Genomic DNA, 7,664 nt, shown 5'->3' with positions numbered 1-7,664 from the left:
CACAACTCCAACAGAAAGCCACTGTTTTCTGCCTTTACCACCCATCCCACATCCATCTCCTCCCTGACCCGGCAATGGGGGAGCTCAGGAGTTGTGTTTTGGGTGGGCTCCTGTCTGCACCAGCCAGCCTGGCTGATCCTGGGCAGGACTTCCCTTTAAAACCCCACCTTTGGTGTTCTCTAAAACCCCTCCTGTGTTTGTCTGGTGCCAGCTGAGACAGGTAAAACAAACTAAGGAGATCTCCCCTCATGGACAGCGGGATAAAATCTTAGTGCCATTGCCTGGGAGCTGCTGCAGCCTCTGCTCTCTTGGGTAAGGTCCTGAGGCAGTGGAAAATCCCATTTTTTTTTCATGGGAAGGGCAAGGAAGGTCCTCTCTCTCCACAGGGGCAAAGCCAGTATTTTGTCAGATAAAAAGTGAGATTTGGGTCAGTTCCAGCCCCCAAAGTTGCCACCCCAGCCTGGCTGACACGAATCCCTCTGTGCTGCAGCTCCTGAGGTGATTCCACCTCCAGCAGCTCATTAACAGAACTTAATTGTCACGGTGTCATCGTGGCACCTCCACTGATCCACAAGCACAACAACAGCCATATAAACATCAATAACAGCAACATGAACAGCAATAACAGCCTGCTCTGCCACCCAGAACACCCCTCCAGCCCTGCCCCAGCTCGGCCCACCCGTCACTTCTCCTGCCTCAAAGCTAAGCCAGTGTTTTCTTATTCTCAGGTGTGCCTGAGCTTATTGCTTTCCTTTAGCCTGCTTGTCTTCGACTTTTAAAATCTAAATTTTTCATTTTAACTTAAATTGTGTTTTATGATATATTTATATACTTTTCAACTAACTTTTATACTTACAGGCAACCAATTACTGTTCCAGAGGAGCCCAGAGTTAATATTTTTGGGTTTGAAGCTTCACTTTATTTGAGACTATATAAATAAGGTTCTCATGAAGTATTTATACACCCTAACCCAGCTCTGGGAAGAAAACAAAAGCAATGAGTAAATAATGAAGAATCAGATTTGTGCTTTTCCATTTTCAAAAACCTGTGTGAATCTTTAAATTCTTAAAGGCAAAGAAAGGCTTTGTTGTCCCCTGAACCCAGGTCTCAGTTCTGGGGGGGGTCCTGCATTTGTCAGCAGCATTTCCTGCTGCTCCCACCCCCTTTCCAGAACGGGACCTAAAATAACCCAAACTCAGCCCTGTAAACAACTGCCACTCTGAGCCAGGTAATTATGTCTCCTCGAGATAATGTCATTTGCATATGCATTTATAACTCCACGAGTGTTCTTGGAAACTTTAATTAAAAATCAGGCTTTCATTTCCATGATTTCGTCCCTTTCTGCTGCTCCCACTGTTTTTTAATTTTATTTTAGGGCTCCTTCCCCCACAGAGGGGTTTTTTTATGACCCTTCAATGTCTTTTAAAGACATTTATCCTGCAGGCTCGGAGCGTGATTTGATTTCTCTCTCTCTCCCACCTCTGCTTTCTGTTCCTGGGTGTAACACTGAGCCATGAGTCAGCACGTTTCCAGCCCCTAAAAATCAAATTTCAGTGGCTCTGGTGGCTCCTGGTTGTGCTGGGATCAATAGCCTGGAGCCCCTTCACCCGGGTGTGTGTGGAGTGACCGACAGGTTTCCCTGGGAGCACCTGGAAATTCAATAGCAGGGCTGGGTTGAGGGGCCATTCCTGCTTGGAATAGCAAAAGGCTTGGGGGTTTTGATTTTTTTTTTTAAGCTTTTCCACCTTGCTTTGCACAAACTGCTCTTCTAAAAAAAGAAAAAAATATGCACGGAAAACCACGAGCCAAGTCTTGGTGTAATCCACTGCAGCCTCCTTAAAATCTTTCCTTTTCAATTCACGTTATTTTTGCCCTTTAAATGACGCTAATTAATATTTTTACAGAACCTTGGTGTTTTTAGGCAGAAATATTCATCCCAGATCCTTGTTTTCAGGAACCTTCACTGGGGTTGGATGAAATCTGCCTTTGCTAAAAAGCACAAACACCATTTTTAACCTACCAAAGGTCACAGTTCTACTTCCTCTCTACAACACTAATGCAAAGTGCTCTTTTTTTTTCAGGCTACTTTGCAGTCCAGTGCCTTTTTTTTTTAATGTGTGCTCTAAAAAAAAAGAAGGAAATCAGAGTTCTGAGTGGGCCTTCTTTGATGGTGCTTTGCCAAGTCTGGGATTTTATCTAAAGCAGAACGACCCAGAAGCCTAAACAGACTTTCCCAAGGTCACAGAAGAAATTACCTTTTCTGCCTGGAGACTTACAGGCCTTGCAGGACCATCCTTCTTCCCTGCAGTCATTTCCTGTCAGATGGAAGAACCTGGGGAAGGTTTCAGGTGCCCACCTTTAAATTGGATGAGTTGTTGAGTTCCTGAGGAACGAGGGGCGTTCAGGAACCACGGCTGGTTTGTTCTGCTGTAAAATGTGCCCGTGGGTCAGGACAGGCACCAAGGGGCTTTTTTATTGCTGTTATTGATGTTATTCTTTCCTGCTTTGCCTGCTGGCTTTTCCCTTTTCCAGCCAGGCACAGGAAACCCTCCTGGGATGCAGGTGGAGAGCTGGCAGTGCCCCTGGGCTCTGCACTCCCAGCTGAGCCTCCTGCAGCCCTGGCAGCTGGAGGGATGCCCACAACCTGCACCTTGCAGGTGATGCTGGGGGCTCAGTCCTTGCCCAGGAGTCCAGGAGGAAATGGGATTTCTGGGAGGATTTCTGGCAGGGATGGGATGGGATGAACTGCCCGAGGTGGAGCCTCGGGATGGCTCCACTTCCATCAGAGGGGAGGGAAAGGCTTTTTGGAGCTCTCAGACATTCCAGGCAGGAAAATTTGGCAACAGCAGAACTGAAGGGGTGAGGGGGGTGAACTCCCCCTCTGGTTGTGTCAGGGGGAAAAGCTGAATTGCTGCCCCAGACCTCCCTGGCCAGGGGGGCTGCACCAAGGACCTGCACCAAGGACCCACAAACATCCACCCCAAACTCCCTGGATGCCAGAAATTGTACCTCTGTGGCTGTGCACACACACACACAGCAACAACTGGGGCATCCCCCCAGATTTATATAGGCTGTAAATCAGCATTTAACCTTCACTGCTTCACTCAGCTCTGCCCCAGACATTTCCAGGTGTTCCACATCCACTGCTCTGGGGGAAGGAAGCTCTGCTTGGGTTTGTTTTTTTTTCCTGAGGTGGGGGAAATTGTGGAGGAGTAAAGAGCCACAGTTCAGCTGCTCCTTGGATATCTCATTTCTGCAAGGCTGCTGCAGCTCAGAACTCCACACCAATTAAAAATAAGTGAATTACAAAGAAAAATCAGCTGTGAGGACGCGGACTAATTGGACTGGAAGGGGAAAAATAATAAAGTGGATACATATTTTGAGAAGTGCTCCCAATAAATAAAAAGGAGAGACACTTTGCAGCCTCTCCATTTTTGCTTTACACATAGTGATGCTCAAGGCAGGGTGATTCATGTGATGAAAGAGGGGATCTGAGCAGATAATAGTTTGCCAATTCCCTGAGCTGCTTGCAGGACACAGAAGGTTGTCCAATTAATCCCTCTTGTTTGGATTAATCGTGCCAGCCTGTTCTGCAGAGGAAGCAGCAGCCAAGCAAGAGCAGCAGAAATTCCTCTCAGGAAAGAACTTTGGGCTGAGTCAGTGTCCAGAATTCAGGCAATAATATTCACAACCAAACCAAAAATCCCTCTCCTATCCATGTCCAGTCTGTGCCATGTGTTGATTAAGATAAATCCCGTGCCATGAGCTTGTAAACCCTGAGACACCTGAATTCTCAGCTCTTCCACCAGGCTTTGGGCAGCTCCCACCTTGTCCTGCAGCCCCCCTGTGTTTCCTGCTGCCTTTGTACCTCCCTCATAAGTGTCTTTCCAGCTCCTTTCCTGTGTCTCTTTTCCTAAGAAACAGCAGAGAAGGAAACCAAGCCTGCCCTGTCCCTGAGAGACCCCAACAGCCATGTTACCTCTTACATTAATGCACCTCCTGAATGCATGAAAAGTACTCAGGTGGCCCCAAAATAAGGGCAGAACGAGCGGGGTTTTTTGTGTCTGGTTTTTGTCTGTCATTTGTGTCGTTCTGGGCACATTTGGCAGGACCTGGCTGCTCTCCTTTGGTGTGAAATCACTCCCACACACTTCCAGGGTGTCCCCAAGCAGGGAAGTGCCACGTGGAAATGACTCTGCCCTTTAAGGGCTCCCTCAGACCCAAACTCCCTTTACCTGCATTAATTGCAACAGGTTTAAAACGTCCACGGAAACCTCCACCCTCCCCTCAAAGGCATTTTTTGAAGTTTGCAGAGAAGTGGTTCCATAATTTGTACCATAATTTGTTACAAATGCGTTTTTAGCTGAGCTCTTTGCCCTGTCCTTCCCCCCCACACAAACAGAGGCACATTTAGATGGATATAAGGACCTGCAGCAATCCTGGGCTGCTGAATATTTGATGAGCAGGCCAGTCCTTATGGATGTTCCTGGTTGGGGCTCCTTCACAGCCACTGCCAGCTCATTGCAAAGGACCCCAGAAGGTCCCCAGCCCTCCGAGGGAACAGTCAGGAAAATATCCCCTTGTGAACACAGAGGGTTGAGGGGGAGATTGCCTTGGGTGCCAGACTGTCATAGAAACCATAATTACATCTCCTTACAAAGGAGAGTAATTCCTAATGGCATCTAATTACAAAGGAAGGTAAATGATCAGCAACCACTTAAATGTACCTTAAATTTATTCAGAGAAATAAGGCTGGGAGTTCAATCCCCAGAGGTAGAGTTTTATGTGGGGCCAAGATCAGTTATGCCTGGTTTTTAGTTTCAAAATGAAGACGTGGCTCATAAACAGAGAGATAAAGTCGAGGTCACTGAGCCCTGTGTGGAAATGGAGGAGATTCCAGGGAAGTGCTTTAATTGAAGTGCCTTTGCCCACATCCCCATCCCTCATTTCCACCTGTCCTTCCTTCCTTCCAGAAACGCCGAGGTGTGTTTTAAACACCACTTTATTTGTGCATTCCTGCTCTCTGAGGGCTGGAGGGGGCAGTCCACGGGAGAATAAACTGAGTTTTCCCCCGGGAATTCTTGTCTCTTCACTGGCAGAGCTCTCCTTGGTCCGAGGATGGAGCAGGGAGGGGGAGATTAATGGTCCTTAAGTGCTGGAGCACAGCAATTATCCATTGCTCTTCTTCCTGCCATAAACACACATCTGGGAGCGTGGCTGGGTCTGAACGGTGCATCTGCTGGAGGTTTGTAACAGTGACTGAATTATGGAGCTCCAAACTCGTCCTGTCAGTCTGTTGTGGAAGAAATGCACAGTGTGAGTCCCTGTGGTGGTACAGTTGTAGATATAAATGAGATTTTCTGCATTTGTTTTGCACTACAGATGGTTTAAGCAACGCTGGGACAGAGCCTTGGCTGGCAGCTGCCTTTGCAGGAGACACAAATGCTGGTTGCAGCAAAAGGATTTGTTGTCAGCAAATGCATGTAGGGCTTGCCTGCAGAGGAAATAAATGTCCATTTTAGAACAGGGCTGTGAGAAAAGAGAGGAGTCTCCACGTGGATGTGAATGTGTCACTTTGAGGTGCAGCCCTGAATTATTTTGAGAGGCACCAACTTGCTTTAAATAAAAAAGCCCCTCAGCTGGTGCTTTCCAAAAGTTTGGGCCTCGCTGCTGGTGATCTCTGTCCAGGGCCAGAGATCCCTGGGGGGGGCTGAGAACTGGCTCCAGCTGCATCAGAGCCCTGCTGGTGACATCCCCCAGCCACAGGGCTCTGTTCCTGTCCCAGAGCAGCCTCAGCCAATCCTTCCACATCCCTTTGCTTTCCCCAGAAATGGAAACAATCTCTGTGACCTTTCATTGTTCACCAGTTGGGCAGATCTGGGTTATGGAGCTGCTGCTGGTTCTGGAATCATCAATACTGAGCTGTAGGATGAGGCTGGTTCAGACCTGTCTTCTGTGGTTTGGGGGAACCTGACTTTGAGAAGGCCCAGCTTTCCCAGGGCACAGTGTTTTGGGCAGGATGCAACCACCCCTCCACGTCTGCAGGTAGATCCCAAATGAAACCTTCTCCCAACCCAAAACGCAGAGCCAGTGAATTCAGGAGGCAAAAATATTTCACATCCCTCCAATCATAATCAGCTCAGGAGAGAGGCTTGGAGGTAACGAATTACCTGCACAATCTTTAACCCCAATTACCTCCTCCTTGTGCTCATCCATAATTGTCTCCCCTGAAAACTCTTTCTTGCTGAGGAGGCACATGATGAATGGAAGCCGTGGCTGTCAGTGGACAGCCCCACGCTGATGAATCGTTTGAAGGCTCCAAGTTTCCTCAAACGCAGGTAAAAACAATCTGTTCAGACACCACATCATCCCCCTGAGCTCCTCCCCCCTTCCTGAGAACACCCCAGGGAGGACAAAAAAAAACCCTGATGTGGAACTTCCCGATGCCAAGTCGTGTTAAAAGACACTGGAGGGGGAATGACTGAGACAAGGAGCAGTTGTCAGGTATTCCATTGGCTGATCTGCACTGAATTGCTTTGGAGCAGCAGCCCTGCCTTGGAGTTGAGGGCTGCAGTGTTACCCAAGCTCGGATATTTTCAAGTCTTGGGTTATAAACTCTTGATGTGTTTGTTTTATAAACAGGCTGTTGAGCTCCACCGCTGTCTGCACACACTTCTGTGAGGTGATAAGGATTAGAAATACATCCCTGGCTGAAAAAAACCTGGGATGGATGCTCTGTTTGGGAACTGGGCACTCCCAGTTCCTCCGTGGGACGGTGCCAGGCAAACCAGGCAAACTGGGACAGCAGCTGGTTGGGAATGGCAGCAGCTCAGCCCTGAACTGGGAGAATGTGGGACAGCAGGATGGGACTGCCAAGCTGGGACAGCAGGATGGGACTTTCAACTGGGACAGCAGGATGGGACTGTCAACTGGGACAGCAGGATGAGACTGTCACCCTGGGACAGCAGGATGAGACTGTCAACTGGGAGAGCAGGATGGGACAGCCAAGCTGGGACAGCAGGATGGGACTGTCACCCTGGGACAGCAGGATGGGACTGCCAACCTGCAGCTGCTGCTGGGGGGGGACACAAAAGGGAGGGAGAGAAAAAGGGGGAGAGTTGCAGGCTTTGTCCTGCCGGGTAAATCCCCGTGGAAGGTGAGCAGGGTGCACGTGGAGCCCCAGCAGGGGTTTTACACATGTAATTCCACCCCCTGAAATGATGATGGCTGCACTAAAGACATCCAGGTGATCTATGGAACTGTGGCTTCAAATACAATAAAGCAGAAAATGGAGTGGAAGTGTATGGATTTTAGCACAGATACAAAGGCAAGTGCTGCTGTGATGGATGGCACTGAGCTGAGCTGCTGCAGCCTGGCAGGGAACGAGCCCAGGCTGCTTCAGGGGCAGCATTTAATGCTGCTAATTCTCCTCTCCTGACCTGTTTGCAGAAATCCTGCAGCGTGAGAAAAACAACCCATCTCTGTTTCCTGATCCCTGCATTGATTGGGGAAGCAGAGAGTCAAAAAAGGCCTTGGGGTGTGTGTGATGCTCCTGTTGTGTCCTGTTTTATGGGCAGGGCAGTGGCTCAGGCAGGGGAGGATCTCTGTAACTCTCCCTCTCTTCCTGGAAGCTGTTTTTTCCTGGCTTTATAGAGCTCTTTATG

This window comes from Manacus vitellinus, unplaced genomic scaffold (genome assembly GCF_001715985.3).
Source record: "Manacus vitellinus isolate BGI_N305 unplaced genomic scaffold, ASM171598v3 scaffold_87_pilon, whole genome shotgun sequence".
In the NCBI taxonomy this organism is placed as follows: Eukaryota; Metazoa; Chordata; class Aves; order Passeriformes; family Pipridae; genus Manacus; species Manacus vitellinus.
The sequence above is the reverse complement of the archived record's forward strand: the minus strand, read 5'-3'. Positions refer to the sequence as shown.